Source organism: Numida meleagris, chromosome 5 (genome assembly GCF_002078875.1).
Source record: "Numida meleagris isolate 19003 breed g44 Domestic line chromosome 5, NumMel1.0, whole genome shotgun sequence".
Lineage (NCBI taxonomy): Eukaryota > Metazoa > Chordata > Aves > Galliformes > Numididae > Numida > Numida meleagris.
In genome coordinates this window covers 5,261,642-5,273,162 of record NC_034413.1, presented here as the reverse complement: position 1 = coordinate 5,273,162, position 11,521 = coordinate 5,261,642, and the positions used below count along the sequence as shown (strand labels likewise).

Here is an 11,521-nt window from a genome sequence, read left to right as displayed (position 1 = left end):
GTAGTCACTGACGGAGAGAGCGCGGCGGGCCGGCGGGTGAGCCGCGGCGGCCTTCTGGGTGCTGTAGTCCTCCGACGGCCCGCAGCTAAGGCGGAGAGCGGGGAGGGAACTACATCTCCCAGCATGCCCCGCGCTGCGCGTTCCTCCGTGCTGCGGGTTGGCGGCGGGCAGCACGGGAAGGGGCGGTCGTGCGCGGTCCCGGCTCCCGCCAGCGCGGCGGGAGCGCGCAGCGTGGTGCGCGGAGGCTGCGTGTGCAATATGGATGTGAACGTGTGTGTATAAATACGTATATATTCTAAGCGTCCACTTGTCCTTCATTAACCCAGAACCCCGAAATAATCAGTGCTGTGTGTATCGTTGCTTTAAACGAGTCATTTTCGGAGGTTGGAGATTCCCCTTCAGACTGGGCGCTGTGCAGGACTCCCAGCCCGCTCCGTGTCACTGGAGGAAGGAGGTCGGGGAGAGCAGCGTTACGGCTCCTGGGGCTTTTTAAACTGCCGCTAAAACCGAGGGAGGAAAAAGTGCAAATGTCATTAAAATGTCATATAAAGCAGATTCTGATTTATATCAAGTGGTCGGTTTCACTTTGTTTAATCTTGTCTGGAAAGATTTAAGTATATATGGGTCATGTCACCATACATTTTCAGATATCCACCAGCCCAGTGTCAATTTGTTGTAAAGATTACAATTGCTGTCAAAGGTGTCACGCTCAGGGGGCTCACTGGGCGTGGTGACAACGGGACAGAGATTGTCCATCCTGTTCCATCCCCTGGCATTTGGAGCAAGCACCTGCAACGGGCACAATTCTGCACTTCCCCTGGGTCTCTGCACCCCAGAGTCATGGAATCATGGACCCAGGGGATCACAGAAGTCATAGAATCATTTAGGTTGATAGAGACCTGTAAAGCCGTCATGTCCTGCCACTAACCCAGCACTGCCAACCCCTCCTCCCACACATGGCCGTCCCTCGCTGCGGTCCCACAGGCAGGCTGCTGTGCCCAAAGGCTGCTGAGGGGCCTCAGCCGAGCTTCCAAGGCAGATAACTGGATATTATCACCGCTTTTTGGCAATTTCAGCATCGAGCCAAGGTCTCTGGGGGCCGTGTGGAAGTGCTTCCTTTCTGGGAGGGGTTGGCCCACGCTGCGGCCTGTGGTGAAGGCCACAGCAGAACTCCCCAGAGCCAGCAGTGTTGTCACCCAACACGTAATTCACACTGACAGGAAAACAGGTTATGCTGGGCAAAAACAGCCTAGGACTCTGTGATCCCATGGTTCTCTGATCCTCTGACTCGATCGTCCCATGGTTCTGTGATCCCATCATTCCGTGATGCTGCATTGAAATGCATTCTTCCCATCAAGGTGAGCGCATGAACAGCTAACAAGCTGCTGTCACGTGTCTTAAATACATTTTAGCCTGCTGAAATCAGTTTTCAGCTCACTGCATTGCTTTTCTGTTATTCCCAGAAAACTTCTGAGGAAAAAAATCTTTGACATCAAACAAAAAATCCATGCTCACACCACTGAAGTGTTATCATAAAAAAAAGTAAAAAGCTTAATGGAAGAAATTTCCTGGTAACTTTCATTTTTCTTCAGCTAGTGACATGCTAAATTAGGAATTTTTAATTAGGAAACAGATCAGAATAGCTCTGTTTGGGCACAGTATGGGTTCCTCACAGGCAGAACGATCATTGGTCTGTGGAAGAAATTGAATTTGTGTACACACTGAACATTCAAGTACTAGCGAATGCTCTCCCTCTTCCAAAATAGTAACACTGTGAAGAAAACTGCCTATATACTTATCAGACAAGATATCTTCATGCCTGCTGCTCGCACCGTAATGTTTTCCCTTCTTTAACTTAAACACCGAAGGCTGTTGCCAGGCACATCTTTCTGAAAGAGGCTGCTCTGGCAGCGTATGTCTTAGGAGTGTATGTGGGACAGGGGCTTTAAGCAGCTCTTTACAATGTACTGGAAACACAGAAGTTGGAATACATAAGGGGCTACTGGAATAGTCCTGCTGTGGGTTTTGCATAGCTGAAGATTGCACATGAAGAGCCTGCATATGCAGAACCACAGCTATCTGCAGGCAGAGCTGCTGGGCACCACCCGCAGGGGCAAATTCCAGTGTTGTGCCTGCATAGGAGCTGCAAATGAACCAGCAGGAGTCTGCACTGCTTTGTGTCCTCTGGATTAGGCACTACATTTGTGTGATCCACTCTGATATACCGAAACCTTGTCACAATATATGCAGATCAGCAACGCCTCCTAGTAAAGTCTGTGGGCTAGAAGGTGAATGAAACTGGAATACACATCGACAAACGTGATCTCATACACTTCTCTGAGAACAGCCATTTCATTTACAGCAAAAAAGGAATCTTCCCTTTCGGAGACATGAAGTTTTGTAAAAATGTTACCAAAATATTTAAACATTCTGCCATATGCAAAATGACCAGCTATCTCCAAAACCAATCAAAACAGCACACAACGTTATTCCCCTCTCCCCTTAGACATATCCTGCACAAATAAAATCTTACACAAACTGTCCTCATTTCTTGCCTTTTAAACCTTGTTTTTCTCCATGATTTTTTTTTCTCCCAACCTTGCCCATTTTTTCAGCTATAGAAGCTTTTTAAAAAGCAACACGAGAAAGGTCATGCCAGAAGTTATATAGGTCTGGGTATACAGATGATACATAGAGTTATATACATATATTTCCAGACTGAAAGGTGAAATTATTTATTTATGTGTTTGGTTATTTGGGCTATAAGCCATAAATCATAGGCATTCTCTGAAAGTTATGAGAGTTTGCAGTGTTTATTGCTACATGAAATGATGCAGCAGCTATGAGACACAGAAATGGCGTTGGATTGCCCATTACCACCCAACATCGATAACGTGCATCCCCATCACAACTGCCAACTCCCTGGCAGTGCAAGCATTATTGCTCAATGCAGCAATAAAAATAATTAATTTTTAAAAAAATCAGGAAAAATTATTTCTTGAGTTTCAGCTTTCAAGTTCATGTTAGGCTGGCAGAGGCCTCAGAACAGGGAGTATTTGAATACTGCTCAGTGGAGAAGGGTGTAAGATTTATTCAGAGGCAGTAGGAGGCACATAAAAAGAGAGCAGAACCGACTTTAACTGAAGCTTGCCTGAGTGATGTATTAGTGCCAGATCAAACAATTTAATCTGGAAAAAAATGACTCTCAAAGTTTTCTTTTACTCTACCTTTCTGTCAGTCTTTGGCCACTTTACACACGTGTGTTTCAGCAGTATCGTCCTTTCACTGTCAGAGACATACAAGGTCCCAGCAACTTGTGGACAACAAGTGGGTATGGCACGAGACTTAATTCCATCCACATTCAAGGCTGGAAGCACTGTAGAGGGACATTAGGAGCTAGCTTAGATGCATTCTCAAAGTACATACTAAAAACCAAGTTCTAGTAGGTGTAAAGAGTGACACAATATTTGAAACACTGGACAGCACTGAGCCCAAGAACTCTTCTGTGGGAACACCGTTATTAAATTATATTTTCCCATTAACAATTACTTTTTGAGTAAATCATAATCTGTTAGATACCTTTATGCCTTTACATAGCATTAATTTACTGAACAGACTATCATTTAGTGTTACATAAAGACAATAATTAATTAAGTACAGCAGCCCCTTTTACATCTGGAGCTATTTTTATTGACCAAAACATGACATAAGGTCTAGACACTTGACTAATTTTCCATGTAACTACTTAGGCACTGGATCCTAACTGGCCTTTTTGTTAACTTATTTACAGCTGATATCTGGCTGATGGACCCAACGTTGTATGATCCATCGTGATATTTTCAAGTAAGATAGAGCAATTCTCACCTGAAGCTGGTAGCACACAACATCTCAGGGATGCTCCAAGTCAGCACTCCTCTCTTTCTGCAAACCTATGACTGAGAAAAAGGCATAAATTGTTTGGAATGAAATGAAAAAGCCATCAAATTATAACAGAGCTAAATGAGAAATCAAGACAACATTTTTAATCTGTGGTCACTCAGTTATCTGTTATCTCTCCTTGTTCCAGTGGACAGCCGATGGGACAAGAACATTCCCTGCAAACAGTTTTTACTAACTATAGACTTGAGCAAGGATTTGTTTTGGAATTGCCTCTTCATTTATCTCTTTGTAAGCACAGCTTGTCTTTATAAATCTTGTTAGCTTGCATACCTTATTCTTAACTACATACAGCAAGTCTGGAAGTTAGATGGTAGCAGTGAAATCTTGCAGAGATGGTTTGCTAACTTGTTTTTTTCTCATCTCTAAAATAAAAATCTTTCTTTTTTAGTTCCATAGAACTTCATTTTACAGATTTATGGAGGAAATGAAGGCACAGCAAGTTTCCAAGTTCCTAATCATTACCTTAGACCATTGCTGCTACCTGCATGGTGGGAAAAGCTGCCCTGGCAGGGCAACTGGCTCGATGTGGGCAATGAAAGCCCCTCTGAGGGGCTGTGACGTCTTGCATATTGTGGAGCAGTGCTGAGAGACACAGAACAGCCTGCCCAGAGCCTGCTGAGAATCGTGAGGAGCAAACAAGGCTTAATTCAATCTTTCCTCTCTCTCACTTCAACAGCAGGAGGGTTAGTCTTAGGAATCCAGCCTCTTTTGAATCTAGTTGGTATGCTTTGTCATCTGCTGATCAAATTATCCTTTTAAAAAACAGCAGGTGCAGTGACACTCAAAACAATTACAAATACAGAAGTTCTAGATGTGTATTGGAAACACCAGAAACAAAATTCCGAGGACCCCTCGTGACTGCTGCCTTCAGGCAGACCCCTAACTGGAACTTATCACAGAGTTACAGAGTAAAACCAGGAAAGAATTGTGAACTCAGATCATGTCCTGCGAACATGCTTTCCACTCCTGGCCTCTTTTTTTTTTTTTTCCTCACCCAAAATCCCAATGCTGCATGAATGAAATGTGAATGAAATGTATTTAGGTTTTATCTGACTTAGCTTTAAGGTTGAGGTCTTATAGTCACAAGGCTAACAGTTCGAGCTATGTGAATTTTGCAGCTGATGGGTACACATGTATAAGCATACACAGAAGCATGTCACAGCAGGAGATCAGAGCCAAGTCCGGATGGGAGCTGCACAATGCAAGCTAATTAACAGTGGCACATAAGTGCATGGAACTGAACAGTTAAATGATTAAAAATTAAAGAAAAAAACACAAAGAGGGCTCAGTTTGCTGCACTGAAATGCTCTTTTATTTTGAGACCAGCTAACTTTTTTCCTAGAGGAAGAAGTCTTACCTATAGGCCAAACCCAGAAGAGTCAACTTTTCTTTTCATGTAGCTCATTGGCCCAATTAGCTGCTCTGAAACACCTGGCTGCAATGTCAGCCAGAACTAGGAGTGGTGAGTAAAGGAAAGCAAACTGCATTCGAGCCTTAAGTTTTATACAGATGCTGCCCTCTATCCCTGGTGATCTCATGGACTGAGCAGGAGGCTGTGAGAAGGCAGAAGATACCTTAATTAATCGTTCCCACATAATTCCTCAGAGCTGAAAGTGTTTCCTATGTGTACGTATAACTTAATCAGGAAGCATCTAGAGCCTTCACACATCTAAAGGTCATGCCACCAAAAATAAACATAAAGATGCTGCCAGCTTAATGGAAGTTTAGTTCAAATGCCAACCAGAATTTGTCATCTATTTGTCAACTCTTAGTTTGCAACAAGAAAACACACACATATCCTAAAATAAAAGAAAACCTTCTGTCACGCCACGCTGTTCCTGTTTGATCATAGTCTAAACCCCGAAAAAACCTTGGATGTGATCCCACAGGGCTAACAGGAGCAAAATGTGATCTGACAAAATCATCGAGCTAAATGCATAAATAGGCTGATGTAGTTCTGCTTTCCTGAAGCTAACAAAAAGGAACTTTGAAGACTGTAGCTTTGTCTTACTTGGAGTTGCTTTCGATCACCGTGTTCCCAGGGTCTTGGCGTTACACTGAGCAAAACCATCTGGGGAAATACAGTCACAGGGACATCTCCCCAGAAGTCATCTGCCTGATGTGCATGAATGAAGGACGGACAAGATCCTAATGTTGCTTTCACTCCTGTGCAGCTATGGGAATCTTAACAAGATGAGCACGTTTTAGCTCTGGATGACTCTGGACATGAGGTCACAGGACTCCGATTCCAACAGTTTCTTGTAGGTGTACCTACAACCATTACATTATGTTTGCAAAGCAAACCCTAAGATGCACAGCTGCTGTAACTTCCGTCTGCTGAAGATTTCCCACCACCTGGGCTGCACAATGATTTTCTTGAATCTGCTTAGCAAAATCACCCCAAGCTTTTCTTGCAGTTCAAGGAAGTATTGTACCAATCACACAGTGCAGAGCTGTATAAGATAGGCCTTTATTTGCCCATTCAGAACCAAAATACAAGTTATTTCAAACTACTGACATAAGACTTGATTTATTTTTAAAATATATTTTTCCACTGTGCATATTTCATAACCATTCAACATTTTTGTTTATTATCATAAATGATGATGAACAAGATACTGAATTAGGTTCCTGTGTCTGCTCTATGCTCTCATTAGTCATGCAGTTGAAACAAAACTTCGTATGAATGCACCGTGCTAAGAAGGTACAACAGGGGGCTGTGCTCTCATCAGCTTTGCATCAAGAGCTCTTAAAAAGGTTTTGTTTCTCAGGCTTCAGTCCTGGAACAGGCAAAAGGAGGAACTGCATGCATAGGCAATTGTGTATTATCAAAGCATAAGAGGGATTCTGTGTAAAATTCACCAGGATAGTCTTTAAGGAGCAGGTGTGTATAATCTTGCAACCTGAAATTCTCCAAATGTATTTTCTCCTGGGAAATCTAGCTGCTTTCATGTCAGAGAAGAAAGAAAATGACACAACATACACTTGGCTAGACACCACTAGCTTACAGCATCCCACACCGTGTGCTCAGCACAAGGGAGCCTGGGCCCAGCAGGGCTCAGTCATGCAAGAACAGATTTTTGAGCTGTTTGTTGCTCTGCTGGGATCTGAAATGCCCAGTGCCATGCAGTATCAGGTCTCACTGCCTGCTGGGTGTAACTGCCAACCCTGTGTATTCAGTTCCCTCTCTTGTAAGTTCTTCGTGGATGTTTGGAGTTGGCATCACTCCCAGTGAAGACATGGAGCTAGAAAGCGTGGTAAAATATGTAGATCTTCAGTCACAGAACTTTCTGCTCCCATTGATCAAAGCACTGGAGGGTGAAGGCTTAGCACACAATTTTCAAGAGCAAAAATTTGTATCTAATTCAGGATAGACTTAAGTAAGCAAATTCGGAGCGAGCCTTTTGCGCATATGTTCATCAGCATCTTTTGATGTCCTGAAAATAAACTCATCAAATATACACACAGAGCACGCTTACCTTACAGTATGACATAACCCTTACAAACATCATTAACATTACAAATATGCCTGTGCTTCTCAACAGGAGAAGATTATGTGGTCATTTCTAATCTCTCCCAAACTGCTGTGTTCACATCTTCACTGGGCAAAACCACCTTATTTCAAGGCAGGGCCATGCCCATGCTAATTACCAGCAACCAGCTGTTCTGCAGCTGCCTTCTGTTTGTCTATCCTTTGGGTGATGTTCCTGGGGGCTTCTGCCCAGCTGTTGATTTTCAAGGAGTGTATAGGGATGCAATTGCATTTGAAACTTTCCTCCTGCTCAGACTGAAGTGAGAGTGACCACAGAATTGAAGCCTCTCAGCAGTGACTGGCAGACAGCAGGGACAGGCACTTTTCTCTGGAACCAGGCTAAAGCTGCAAAGCAGCTATTAAAGGGGCCCAGCGAAGTTTCAAGAAAATACTCTCTCATCAGGACCTGCAGACTTCTTGAAACCAAACTCTTCATGGTACTATTTTTATAGGAAAATTCTCAGACAAGACAGAAGACACAGAAAATGCACATGCAGTGATCGCATGGTACGGAGCTCAACTGCTTTGGTAGAGATAAAGGTTGTCTGTAATTGGTGTAACAGCCAAGAGACATTGGGGGAAGTTCTTTACTATGAGAGTGTTGAGGTCCTGGAACAGGCTGCCCAGAGAAGCTGTGGATGCCCCGTCCCTGGAGGTGTTCAAGGCCAGGTTGGATGGGCCCTGGGCAGCCTGGTCTAGTATTAGCTGCGGAGGTTGGCGGCCCTGCCTGCAGCAGGGGGGCTGGAGTTTGATGGTCCTTGAGGTCCCTTCCAACCCAAGCCATTCTATGAGTCTGTGATGACATGAAGCACATTCCCAGTGCCTGCCCCAAGCATGGGATTATTCCAGGACAATACTCAACTTCTTTCCAAGCGCAGACAGAAACAACAAAAAATTCCTTCTTGGTAAAGATCACCAACAGATAAGAAATCTGAAAATGTTCTGTGGGACGGAAGGGGCAAGCAGGGCGGCTGGCTGTGCTGTGCCTCCAGCATGCTCACCTTGCCAAAGCAGCCTCTTGGCAGCTCAGGAGCTGCTGAAGCCTGGCAGTGATCTGTTCTAGCTGGTTGCCCGGCCACATTCAAGCACTGGTGAACAGAAGGGGGGTTTTGCTTTCTGAAGGCTTAGCGAGGATCTTTCCATGCTGGTGTTACCCTCCAGGAATCAGATCCATTGGATTTCTGCTTTGCACTGTGCGTAATTTGTTTAGTACATGTGACATTTAAACCGCTGAAGTATAGAGAACAGATGAACAGCCTAAAATAAAATAAAATACAAGAATACAGCAGGAGATGAGAAAATGTGTAATACACACTTTGAGACACAAATCTAGTTAAATATAAACAATAGGAAAAGTAAACAGTCTTGTTCTAGTTAAAGCAAGTTAAAGATTCAAAACGATCTTTTCAGCTCGTGGAGTCCAGGATTCAGGGGGAAATTAGACTGCTACCACCAGTTAGAGTAACAGCAGTTCTGTGAGCTAAGATAAGCGTAACCTCATCTTGTGTTTCAGAAAACTGATTACTTTGGGAAGGAATTATTGCCCTGGCGCTGCAATGAACAACAGATTTTATGCATTATCCAGGGTTCAGTCTGATTCAGGAACACTGGAGACGCAGCTCTGAGTCAGCCCGTTGAGCAGAAGTCCCAAGTTTCCCCTCTGCCTTGTCAGGCATTATTGATCCTCCAGCAGGATGGCTGAAGAAGATAATATCTAATCGAGTTACAGATTGCAATCCTCCGTTCTGATTTAAAAAGGAAATTAGTTCATCAACCTGCAGGCTGAGGACTGCACTGTAGCGGAGATGTTTCACTCCGTGTCCCTGGAGTGGGGGTAGGATGCTGCAGGAGACAAAGTTGAGAGGTATGAGCAGTAATCACTTCAGCTGTCCTATCCAAATTCACATGTGAACGTGAGTCAGAGCTGCTGCTACAGATGGGATATTTCCCTGCAGCACTGTGCAAATACGTGCACGCCAACGTTGATCAGATAGCGGATGAAACTTAACGCTCTCCAGAAACTCTCCATCCCACATCTGCCCCGTCCTGCCGATGCATCCTACAGTGACCGAAACCCTGAATGATGGATTCGCTTCTTCCAGTTCTCTCTTTGCAACTGCTCTTATCAGCAAGCTGGCCTTGAGCAGCCAGCTAAACTCTTGAAGTGGGGGGAATGCATTCCTGGCACGGTCCCAGGGAGCTCTTTGTATGGCTAAAAAATGCTAGCACTTCTAATGCTGCCTTTGCTCTCCCTGTTGGAGCTGCCTCACACTCCCAGCAGATGCTGTTCCAGCACTCTGTTCTGGCAATTCTTTTCTTTGTTTTGTTTTTTGTTTCTTGACTGAGATTTACTAGCAAACCTTGCACAGCAAACCAGATTCTAGGCATTTAGGGCACTGCAGCCTCGAGTACAGAGCAGCAGTTCATCCACTAGGTGGAGGCCTGTAAATACTAATGAATGATGACCACTGCAGCAATTAAAAAAAAGATGCTGTGATAGACTAATTTGTTCTCCTGATTCCTAATGAAGTACGGCAAGGTTATCTTGCTCAGTGGACAGAGCTCGCTAGATCTTACATCAGAGAGCTGTCTACTTAGAGCTCTATCTATCTGGCTCAGGAACAGGGAATGTTCAACAAAGAATGCCTACTTTGTACATCATAATTTAGCCGACCCGTTCAAAATATATTAAGAAAGTGATTAGTTCTAAAAAATCCCAGATCTTCTCTGTTGCCTTTGTTCTGTATTGAATTTTTCTTTTCTCTGCATATAGATCACAGACATTAAAGTGGTTTTGGTGTGTTCACAGCCGGAGACACTCCCTGACTTAAGGCAGGGTTGCAACCCGCACAGAAAAATAAAGGAAAAACAAAACTGCACTGAAATTAGCTTGTGGGGCCTCCTTCAGATTTAAAAAATCGGAAATTTGGAAATCTGAGTATGTGCTTTGTGAATGCCGAGACGTGCAATGTGATTTCAACATGCAGGTTTTAAAAGCTTTTCTCCATTTAGCCAGTAAACTGAGCCATCTGTTTTCTTATTAATGCTTTGTACTTTCCATTAAAGTTCATAGGATGTATATTTATATATCAAACAATTCCCATGTTACTACTGTATCTCCAGTGAGCAGATGACGTGGCTGAGCTATACACACCATACAATTCCTGCACCAATATAGCGGTCAGCATGAGATCAGACTGTTTGTGTACAGATATGTGATGCTTTCTTAAAGGCTCTGCATTTTCAGTTTTCTGAAACGTGGTGTCCAGTTGTATTAGTGGCTCTTTTTTTTTTTTTGGTGTGCTGTTGATAAAAAAAAAAAAAAAAAGTCCACCATTCTGAGCAAAGCATGAAGCCAAACATCTCCATCTATGCCTCTGGCTGCAGTTTGCAGAGTCCTTACTTGAGAATCCTCACCTGAGACCTTTTTGCTCTTATCTGAAGTGTTTTGTGCATCTCGAACAGGACATTCAGACAGGGAGTTTCCAGGCTGCTCAGCCCTAGTACTCTGCTTTTGAGTGAAACATCAAGCTATGGAAGTCATGGTGGTAGATTAGTCATAATCTATCTCAAATTGGAATACTGAAGGACTCCACGTGCCTGCTGCTCTTATTGACAGAGATTTCTTATGACTCAATCTGAAATGACTCCAGCAGAGAGCTTGGACTCCTGCTTAGAAATAAAGCTCTAGACACGTGCCATACACATTGCCTATCTGCAGGTTCATCAGTAACAGCCTTCTGGAATACCTCATCCAGAACAAACGTTTCAGCTCATAAATCTTTTCTGTTCAGGTGATCTGCTAAATTTTGAGGGATACTCAGAAAACAAGTTGTAAAGCCAATTTAAGGCTCACCGCAAGACGTGTTATTTCCTGATATACCAGAGATACCTACTTGTTTATACAGTGAGTAACAATGACATCCTTACAGTGGTGCTGCTTTGAACAACCCCAGCTATCCCTGCAGCACGGCAAGGAGGCAGCTCTGCAGCCTGGGGACAGCCCGCAAGGAGCACACCTCCCCATCAGGTGTTGGATTCCATGATCCT

General features: G+C 43.8%; 1 long non-coding RNA gene across 1 annotated transcript in view; it reads right to left on the bottom strand.

Annotated features, from left to right (window-relative positions):
* Positions 2,164-11,521, bottom strand: part of LOC110399974 — a 51,583-nt gene continuing 42,225 nt past the window's right edge. The window contains exons 4-5 of the long non-coding RNA XR_002439500.1: positions 3,865-3,935; positions 2,164-3,376 (exon numbers count right to left, since the gene is read on the bottom strand). This is a non-coding gene — a long non-coding RNA (uncharacterized LOC110399974). The remainder of the gene's footprint in view (positions 3,377-3,864; positions 3,936-11,521) is intronic.